Source organism: Leuciscus leuciscus, assembly GCF_965113295.1.
Source record: "Leuciscus leuciscus genome assembly, chromosome: 1".
In the NCBI taxonomy this organism is placed as follows: Eukaryota; Metazoa; Chordata; class Actinopteri; order Cypriniformes; family Leuciscidae; genus Leuciscus; species Leuciscus leuciscus.
The window spans coordinates 36,327,431-36,339,713 of NC_138725.1; positions in this window are offsets into that span (position 1 = coordinate 36,327,431).

Sequence of the window (12,283 nt, forward strand, 5' to 3'; positions counted from 1 at the left end):
ACAACAAGTACAGAGCAGCAATATAATTTATTTCAGACATGACGGAAAAATTATGGCAGAAAGAAATTGTGTTGATGTTGATGATGACGACACACTCCTTTTCGCAGGATGTTTTTATTCGCGAGTGACGCGAAAAACAAGAAAAACATCCCGCGAGTAATCTAGAGCGAGTAACGCGAAGTGTATATTCGCATCGCGTTACTCGCTCTAGATTACTCGCGGGATGTTTTTCTTGTTTTTGGTGTGAACACGCCATAAGAGAGACAATTCTTTATCAAACCGTTTCAGACACTGAGAAAAGAGGTGATGCTGCAATGCATATTATGAGAAAACTTATTTTTGACCTGCATGTAAACCTATTGTTGGAGAACAAAATTAGGAGCCTTTAAAATGCTATACAGTATTTCAAGTACAGAAGTAACTTACATCAGTCAGCTGGAGCTCATTAGTCTGTTTTTAAAACATTCAGCAAAATGACTTTCTCTGATGTTTTACAAAACACCACCTTCATTCTTCTATCTTGATTTACAGTTAAACAATGTTCTGGGTTCAAATACATTTTATCTCCATTAACAGTGTTTGTTCATGATGCTTATGAAGTTTTACAAGAAAACACTATTTCCATCCTGCTACTCCAAAATGTCATGTTTAATTCAATGTGTTACTTGACATTTCTTTATAATTATTTGTGAAATTTACAAGCAATTTCTGAGTTTCAAAAGCAGAGCCACAAAAACAAAACAAAAAAATCATTTTAAGTGTGGAATTGAGACCAAAGTGAAAATAAGCTGTTTGCATGGAGAGAAAAACATCTGTAATGCATAAAGAGAAATTCATCCGGCTAGTACAGACAATTTAGACACTTTACAAATCAAACACTAAATGGGTTTTTAAATGAATTATTAATGTATAAATGCAGTGCACCACATTTTAGCTTTTAAATGCTCCATAACACTTCCACATTATAAGTGCATTGCTGCAAATATGATTTTTGCTTGTTTTTAAAAAAACAGCAGATGAGATGAAGTTCATGATCACCGCAAACTCTGTGAACATGCACTTTACTTGAACCCTCAACAATCCTTTAGAAAGTCTTTTAAGCTCCTCCCCTTAGACGCTGTCATGGCGATGGGGTGGTGGGCATGGCGACAACAATCATAAACCGTTATAAATATGAGCATTTATGTTCATAGAAGTGGCAGTCATGTCATACGACCACCATCTGTGTGTTCGGACAGCGAACTCATTAATTATTCAGCAGAAGACTACCTGATGAGCTTCTAGATTTGAACTGATTAACAAACAAAAATGAACACGGATGCTGTTCACATACGTGGGCACGGGTGTTCATGAGTGTGTGTGTGTGATGTGTGTGTACGCATGTTATTGTGAGTGTGTCTCCTTGTCAAATTCATATTTGGATGTTGCGGCGCAATCGATGCGAGGCGACCCCGTGACCCGCGCAGGAAGGAAGCGGGCGATGCAATCTGCCACCCACGGCGCACACACACACACACACACACACGCCCACACATACACGCACGTGTCTCTCAGTCCCCCTCTGAACGTCTCGCTAATGAGATGAATTAGCTGAATGCAACAGATGTGTTCGGTGCAATCTAACGCCCTCCATCTGTCAGTCATAACACACACACACACACACACACACACACACTCTCACAACAGACAGACACACACACACACACACACAACACATGATTGACGGATCATTCCTGCTATGCACTGCATATTCATGTCTTCATCATATGTCTTTATATACTAGATCAAATATTTAGCATTGTTTTTAATATTATTTCTAAATGTTTTGAATCACAAATGTGTCAATGAGAAGAACACAGAGCTGAATTGTAAATCATTTAAAATCATTTGATTTTAAATTCTTTTCTACTTTGGTTTTGAATAATGTAAATTTTCTGTCATAAATTGTCAACTTCTAATATGTAAAACTTGCAGTTTGCAATCTGTTTCTTCATGTAAATAAATAAAATAAACATTATTTTTTATTAACTTTATAATTACTGATAATGGGGAAAAAAAATGGTGTAGGATTCAATTTGAAACTATTTTCACTTAAAAATCACTAGCAAATTTCACAATTAATTAATTAAACACATTGAATTGTTGTTTTATTTACAACTTCAAGAATTTTTTGTATTGGCCACCATATCGGTATCGGCGATATATGTTCATTTTTAATGTTATCGTTATTGGCCTGATAAAATTTGCCCGATATATTAAAGCCGATAAATGATGTATTATTTCCTTCAGCTGAGACACTTCAGATGCGCACTGTTCAACGTGATGCTTTTGAATTGCTTGAAATATATGATTGAAATCACTTAAAAACATGAAAATACACTTAAAGGGATACTCCACTTTAAAATGAAAATTCTGTCATCATATACTCACCCTCATGTTGTTTCAAACCTGTATGAATTTCTTTCTTCTGCTGAACAGAAAGGAAGATATTTAGAAGAATGTCAGTAACCAGACAGTTTCTGGTCCCATTGACTTCCATAGTAGGAAAAAATATATACTATTGAAGTCAATGAGACCAGAAACTGCCTGGTTACTGACATTCTTCTAAATATCTTCCTTTCCTTTCAATTAATTTTCATTTTAAAGTAGAGTATCCCAGCTACAGTTGGTACAGCAACAGTTATAAAGCAACAGTTAAGTCTGTCATATAGGCCACATAAAATTATAGAGCATTTATAAGAACATTATAATTGTGTCTTTGGGACATGGCTTTTAAGGGTGAGACTTTTGTTTTTGTATTCAGGCTCTCAAAAATTATATAAAAATGTGGATTTAGATTTGCCGGCCACTATATCGGTTATCGGCTTTCAAATAAAAAGAATTATCGGTTATCGGCCAAAATGTTCATATCGGTGCATCCCTAATGTATACAGTATATACATATATATGTGTGTGTGTGTGTGTGTGTGTGTATACATGCATAAATACATACATAGGTGTAATTTAAAGTAAAGTGTAAAAGCTAGTACTGCAGAACAGGAATGATGAAACTCGGTGAAACTGAAAATACTTTTTCCGCTAATGACAAACACGACAATAAACCCTCTTATGAACAAGAGCATCTGCCAAACACAAGCAATTTTCAGCTTCCAAACTGGATTGATACTGGAAACAGGTGTAAACGAGGTTAATGTGTAATCCGCTTTCACGGGAGGAATAGAGTGACAGCGCTGAATGAAACGAGAACATGCCGGTAATGAATCGCCGAGCGTGTGTTCGCTCGCAGCGTTTGACAACATTACACTGTCAATGAATAGAGGTCGACGGGGGGCAGAAAGCTCTCAGAAAAACCCCTCAGACGCCCAGCAGGAGAGAAACACACTCGTGTAGAGTGACTGAGAACCAGCACACAGTCAGACCAGGCCGATAACAGCGGGTCTTCATCAAAACACATGAGGAGATCGTTTACTCGCCCTCACACCTGTGTGACTTTACCTTGCAATTACAATGATGACTGGTGCTTTCAAACTTCAAAAACGATGCAAAAGCATCATGAAAGTATCATAAAAAAAGACTCGTGACCCCCAAGCATGAAAGCTTCAGTACCTACTGAGACTGCATGGAAATATAGATATGGAATAAATAAAAAGAATGGTTTGGTATGGAATGAGATTGAGTTTGTTTGCTTTATTGATGTCGTTTATACTCAGAAAACACGCTCTTTAACACCAAAATAAATCAGTTTTGCACGTTTGGATGTACAAAAAATACTTATGAATGCACAGCTTCAGAAAACGTACGCATCCTTTGTATTAGGACTGTGAAACCATTAATAGCATCCAAAATAAAAGTTTGTGTTTACATAATATATGTGTGTGTGGACTGTGTATAATTCATTTGTATAAATACACACACATGCATGTATACATTTAAGAAATGTTTGCATGTATATACTGTGTAGCCTATATATTTAATTTATATTATATATAAATATAAGTATTTTATATATAAATGACACATTTTTCTTGAATATATACATGCATGTGTGTGTATTTATATATACAAAATAATTATACACAGTCCACACGCATATATTATGTAAACAAACTTTTATTTTGGATGCGATTAATGCGATTTATTAGGACAGCCCTAATTTTTATAATATAAATATATTTAATGCAGTAAGTATATGATCATTTCATGGTGCATTTGCCATTTTTAGCCACATTTGTGCCACAGAAAGCTAAATAAAAATGATTAATGATGACAATTTATGTATTTAATGACATTTTAAAAGTTCATGTCATTTGGCATTGAAGAAATATATTAAGATTAGCCTATTAATTGTCTGAATTCCATATTCCATGAACCAAAATAAACAGATTCTGTAAATAATTTCCACTCAGAAATTGCTAGTAAAATTCACAATTAATTGCAAAGAAACAGCAAGTAACACATACTGCATTAAAATTTTTAAGTAAAAGCCTGAAATAGTATTTTGGAAAACATACTCCAATAATCTGTTTTATTTACAGCTTCAAAAAAGTCTTAAAGGTACAGTAGCAAAACCACCTGCTTAATTCGAAGAGTCAGAGAGCATGCAAATGCGTAATAACACTTTGACTAACAGCGTAATTGGACTTATAAGAGAAAACAATAAACACGTTCGGCATCATGCCAGATGTTTACTGGGACGAGTTCTGCTCTGATGTACAGAAGTGTTAATGTAAAGACTCAAACCCACTCAAGAACACAGGATGAGATGAGATAATAAAAGAGAAATGAAACGCAGGCTGTACAGATGGAGGAATGATCTGGCCAGCCTTTAGTATTTATAAATAAATCAGTCAAATTCCCAGCAACACGTCTGATCACAACCAGATCTGACTGTCAACACCTCTCCTCGCTGTCTGTTACTCACACATATGGCCAGACAATCTGTCAGCGCAAACATGAGCGTGTGTTTCTGCATGTTTCGGACTGTCTACTGCCAGTCTATAAACACCGCCAAACACTCCACGACAGAGAGAGAGAGAGAGACGGACACAACCATTGAGTGATACAGAGAACGAGCAATACTTAGAACTAGGGGTGGAACGGTACACAGAAGTCACGGTTCGGTTCATACCTTGGTTCAGACATCACGGTTCGGTACGAGTTCGGTACAATGGAGGGAAAAGCAAAACAAAAATGTAGAAGGCAATTTTTTTTATTGTGCATGTCTGTAGGCTGTTCCACCAAAGGAAAATAAATGTCTTAAGCCTTGTATTTTTAAAATAAGTTTTATTAATAAAATAAAGGCATAGAACCAGTTTATTTGTAGTGCATTGCCAATAGTTTTATATAATTAGTTTATTAATTAAATTAATAAAAAGACAAAAAGACCTTGAGATATGTTTGGTAATTGTACCTGAATGAATTTAAAATTAATTTGCTATATTTCAGATCAATATATTTGTTTTCCTTAAAATTTTAATAACACTAACTTTATTCTCATCTGAATTATAAATTATTTATTTCTGTATAAAATAATACTACCATTAAAAACAAATTTTATTTTATTTTAATCAATGTAGAATGTGTAACTTACTCACTGTGTTGGGTGACAGTTGTAGGTTACAGTTTGACAAGAGTTTACAGTGACAAAAGCACAATGTTGTGTTTTATTACGAGTGTACACAAATATAAGTAAACACTTTGCAGTTTGAATGATGTCCAATGAACAAAATGAGTATGTTTTTATGTTTCGACTGTTCGATCGCGCCCGCGCCTCTCTGAACACACACACACACACACGCGCACGCACGCAGGCACACACACAACATATTCCAGCATTGCAAACTTGACATCGCAGCCTGTCCATTATAGCCTGTCTATGATTATAGCCATAGATATTATGTCTATGATTATAGCCCATAAGTTATAGCCACGGAGCTTCAGAGCTAAGGCGGAGCTACAGATTAGGTGTCCCTAAACCACGTATCTAACAGTAGTTCCGCATTACATTAATTAATTTGCACGCGAGTTTTATTTATTTTTATACCGTGTATTCTCCGTGTGTATTCATGCACCGAACCGTGACGCCCGTACCGTCTCGGTTCAATACGAATACATGTGCCGTTCCACCCCTACTTAGAACAAACAAAAGAACAAACCATACATAGAATAAACAACAGAACGAACGATACATAGAACAATAAAATGAAACGATAGATAGAATAATGAAAAAATACATAAAACAATAGAATTATACACAGAACGAGAATGATAAGATAGAACATATAACGATACGGACGGACGGACGGACGGATGATGGAATTATATAAAGTTAGAAAATCGAACGAACGATGGATGGATGGATGAATAGATAAGTGAACGATACATAGAATGATAGATAGAACGATGGCAAAACAACAAAAACAAAACAGAACAATAGATAGATAGATAGTAGTGATGGGGGAAAAAACGATTCTGTTCAGTATCGCGATATTTTGCGCACGCAATTATATCGATACAGTAGCGCAAAGTATTGCAATATTTATTTATAAAATTATCTGTTTTATTTTCGGGTTTTCTCCATTGGTTTTCTCTGAGTTTACTCTGATAATTTACATTTGCGTATTACATCCACAAGGTGGCGCTTGTTGCGGTGCTTTGTCGTCGTGTATTCAACGGCAAATTCAAATGAAAATGGCTTCACCATCACAACCGGTTGCAAACGACGCTCCGTCTTCTTTCAAATTGAAAGTGTGGCCATGTTGACCAACTCCTTTTTCTAAACAAAAGTGCCAATATTCCCAAATTAATTTTGGTTGATGACCTTGCAGCCAACAGGACTACACATTTTTGTTTATTTTTCTCAATTTGATTGAAGCTCTAAGTTACTCTTATTTGTTATTATTCTCAGGTTTATGTAACTCAATTATGTCTGCTTTATGTTACTCTATTGTATTTAAATAATTTTAGGTTATGTGCTGGGACCTCACCATTCATGTGAGAGGTCTCCTATTCAGAGAATAATTACGTCCTGTCCTGTAATAAGGTCCTGTGACCTGAATGTTCAAGGACAACATTTTCGCACTTCAGTTAATGTGTAGAAGATAACGTTCACATAATTAAATGTGACATTTGAAGTGAGTTGAGCAATCTTAGTTTCCTCATTTTTTGTAATGCCTTTGAATAATATGGGGAACATGAATCGCAATATCGCAGAATCGAATCGCAATACTTGCTGTATCAAAATATGTTAAGAAATCGCAATAATATTGAAATCATGGCCCAAATATCGCAATACTATCGAATCGTCACATTTTTGCCAATTCCCACCCCTAATAGATAGAATGAATAACAGAATGATAGACAGACAGACAGATGGAATGAAGAACGATAGACAGAATGAACGATAGATGATAGATGATAGAGGATAGATGGATAGATGGATAGATGGATAGATAGATAGAATAACTGATAGATAGATAGATAGACAGAATGAACAATAGAACGACAGAACAAGATTGATAGAACGATCAAACGATAGAACATCAGAACGATAAAACATTAGAATGATAGAAAAATATAACGCTACATCGCTACATTTTACTTTGCCAAGTAATTTTCAACTTTTTTGTTATACAAGATTCAACTAATTTTTTAAGTCAGTTTAATGTAATTCAAGTTGAAAAGACATCTAAGTTGATTGTACTTAAAAATTTAAGGCAGCAACTCTTTTTTTTACAGCGAATGAACAAACAAATGATTGATCGACAGACAGACAGAACGATAGAATGATCTGTCAATGTTCATATTGCTCATGCCGGTAAAAACATGTTTTATTGTGAAAGTGATTCCAACAATATCGTTGTAATTATTGATATATATGTTGTATGACTCTCTTATTATTTTTTAAAACTATATTTTTATCATTATTGTTATAGTAATAGTCCTTGGTGTGAACAAGCCTTAGTTAAAAACACACAAACGTGATGTCACCATCAGATCCTACAATCCCTTGCAGCAGGATCGTTTTTCCAGTAAACGTGTAGAAATGAGCGGTCAGGGGTTTAGCTGCCCTTGTCGTCTTTTTCTGCCGTGACCTCTAAAATATGGACGTCCGAGATCATATCGCGAAAGCAATACCTGCGCCAGCAGCCTGAACACACAGATTGATTCCCGCCGCCAGACGTCCAGCGCGCTTCCTGCACACTTCCCCGTCAGCACTGTGTGCACACACACATCTGATCTTTATCTTTACCAGCTTTCCTTGGGCACGTGCCTACGTGTGATTAACGGCCCGCCCGAGTCGCTAAGTGAGTGTGTTAGCACGCTAGTCAGTAGCGCTAACTCTGAGGCGAGTGCGGTAGTTGATGAAATTCATGAACAAAGAACGCTTTCAGCTTAAAGATTTCAAAATTAACTTTGAGGATGTTGCAACCAGGTTTATGTGATAAATAAATAGCTAAATTTCTTCATTTTATTTGTATGTACACTTCACTAACACTAATGCTGCTCTTGTGGGATCATTAATGGGAATTACCCATCAGTCAACACTCAATACACACCGAGAACACACAGGAAGCATCCAAATTCACAGACATCTTATGTTGTATGCAGAGGAAGAATAAGCTCAGCCCAAATCAGCATGCTTTGAAAATTGTGTCTCAAAAGTGCTTGCGTTGGTGTACTATTTGGTGGATTTTTGAAGCATGCATCATGCATCCATTTGGACTAATGTCAACCATTATGCATGCATGCATTTGGATTCATTTTACCCATCATGCATGCTTGCATTTTGAATAATTTTACCCATCATGCATGCATGAATTTGGATTAATTTTACCCATTATGCATGCTTGCATTTTGGTTAATTTTACCCATCATGCATGCATGCATAATATTACCCACCCACCAAGCATTCAATTTGGACTTAAATTTACCATCAGACAAGCATGCAATTAGACTAATATTACCCATGCAAGCATGCTTTTGAACTATTACCCATCATGTGTGCATGCAATTTGGACTAATATTAATATGCATTTGGATTAAAATTAAGATTCTTGAACGCATGCATGGACTAATATTGTGTTGTTTTGTTTGAACTTTTACTCATAACCCATTGTGCTTAAGAGAAGTTTGTAACAGATCTTTTCAACTGATTTAGTTGTAGAAAAAATATTTAAAAAAAAATCTAAATAAACAATTTTACACTTGGTATGTGCCTTATTTCCAGTTAATCATAAAAAATGGAACTCATAACATCAGCTTTTTTGGTCTAAAATTATGAAGACAAAATTGAATTTATAATAACACTGATGATTTGTTCACATAAAGACTTGGAACATGTTTTAAGAAGTAAATAGAGTCAACATTGCTCATTTAAAGTCCGAGATCCAGCCTGGTTTCTAGTGCATGTGCTTGAACATGTTGTCAAAAGTATTCCATCACAACTGAAGTACACACTTTCACTGTGTAGCAGAAGTATGTGATTTGGGATGCAGCCATGTTTGGATTGCCGTGACCTTCGTTCCTCACAGTGAGCCTCGCATTGTTTCCTTGGACACGAGCGTTTGATGCAGAGCGGAACAACCTTCCAGATCTCATAAGACAGTGATGGGACCACACGTCTGAGACGAGAACAGCCTGTACACTTTCCTCTCTAAAAACTGACACTTACTGTCACAAAACTGTGTATAGGCGAGCGGCGTGCGCTGCGATGACAGTTATCTTCCCCGCTACACCCACGCCATTCCCTCCGCATCACTCCAAATGCTCTCTCTCTCTCTCTCTCTCTCTCTCTCTCTCTCTCCTGCGCGCGCCTCTCAGACAAATGAAAGTGGAGTAGATTTAGCGGCGTACAGCGGCTCAGGGGGTTTAAGCTCCTGCGACTAGTATCATGTACCTTTCTTTTGCATCCTGTTTTACTCGCCAAATTCTGAAGGGCTGTTGCATCATCAACAACACCTCACAGGAGCGTGTGTGAAGAGTACAGCGGCGGTTTACTCAAAGCCCAAACGTTACAACATGACAAAGTGCCATCTGTGGTTGTGTTCACAGAGACATCACTGACAACTGCTGAGGGAACTACAACACCACCGTACTGGAAACATCACAAACACTGTACTTACCAACCTCTCGAATATACAAAGAAATGGGATACAAGGAAATGGGAAAACACTATAAAATGAAAACTTTTTAAAGGTGTGTCTCGTGAAAATATTTCCAGGTCATATTTCAACACAAAAAATATATATCAAAAAAAAAAAAAAAAAAAAAAAATATTTCAAAAATGTAACAAAATAAACCTTAAAGGACATAAAATAGCCTGAATTTTCTTAATGCTAAATATATTATTCACCACAAAAATTTTTTTTTTATAATAATAATAATAATAATAATAAAAAAAATAATAAAAAATAAATAAATAAATAAACCTTACAGGAACTGAAATAGCTTTAATTGTCTCAATGCAAAATATATTATTCACCACAAAAAAAATAAAATAAAATAAAATAAAATAAAATAAAATAAAATAAAATAAAATAAAATAAAATAAAATAATCTTAAAGGACCTAAAATAGCCTTAATTTTCTTAATGCTAAATATATTATTTTAATTGTATTGTGAGCTACAATAAGCACCTTAAATATCAACTTTAAATAAATTATTAATTATAAAAGACACAAAATCACATTTATTAAGAATTTTCTTGAACCAAAAGTTCAAATTTAGCCACAAGAAGAAAACAAAAGCATTGAAACTTTTTGGGAAAACCCATGCTATAAATTTGTATAACAAAAATAAAAACAGTTAAAATATAACGAGCTCCAGGCAAGGCATCCAAAATGAAACAGAAACAGAAATAAAACGTGAGCACAGATCCCAGATCAGCTCCATCTCACTAATTAAGGGAACCTGATTACTATTCATTAGCTGCATTTAAAGGGTTGAACTCCACTTACAGCCTGAGAAACTGAGCATGACTTCAGATGTTTTATTAAAGTGAAAACACACCTGTCCTCAACCGAGGGCGAGTTACACACTGACATTTAATGCTCAGGTTTGTTTAACAGGCTTGTTCAAATCTACTAGCATGACCCGACGCAACAAGCACCACTAATCAAAGACATGAGCATCAAACAAAAGTGTGAATCATAAAGTCATTCTGTGAGTCAGAACGAAAAGCCTGTAATGAATCGTCTGTTGCGCACACAAACAAACAGCAGTATGAATAAACATGTTGTTCTGAAAGAGAGACACTACTGAAGAGTTCAACTAATGACCACACACACACACACACACAGAGAGAGAGAGTAAATGCTTTCCTAAACAATACCATCATCCGTTCTCTCTCCATTCAAAGTACTTTACTGGTGACATACAACAATACCAAAAAGCATCACAAACAGTGACCAGTAGGAAATACACCCAAAGCAGAATAGAATAGAATAGAATAGAATAGAATAGAATAGAATAGAATAGAATAGAATAGAATAGAATAGAATAGAATAGAGATTTAGAACACAGCTGTCCAGGAACTCTCTGACACACTTGAACTGTCGGTCTCTACACACACTGACTGCAGAAGTGAATACTCACACAGACGCTCACGATCCTGAGCGATCAGCACACGCTCCTCCACAACACAACACACACACGGCTCCAGTGATCCACCAGCTACAGATGAGGAACACCAGCAGAGAGAGTGATGGAGCGAGAGAGACGAGAGAGAGAGAGTGGGAGGAGAATACCGTCACACACACACACACACACACACACACACACACGCGCGCGCGCGCGCGCGCACGCTCATCTTATCATCACACACTACTACATTACACATGATTCACACAAGGCTTAAGCAGGGTCTACAATAATATATACAATACAAATATTACATTTGATTATTTTTATTATTAAATTAAATTCACATTAAAATAGGTGGTTGGTTGGCAACATAGCTAGTGACTGAATCCTTGTGACAGGAATACAGTACACACACACACTCACACTCACACACACACACACACACACTCAAACACACTCACATGAACACACATACACGAACACTCACACAAACAAAATAATTTAAAAAAAGTATTATTATTTATAATTATTCTTTGATCTTTAGTGACATTCTTGTATAAATTGGATGGTGTGTGGATCTTATTTCAGCAAAAATTACTGTTACATCTATTCCCAGCTAGTGTTATAACTCACCCCAATAGTTTATACAGTATATAGCCTAATAGGTTCAATGGAACTCTTTGTGTTTGACATTAACTCA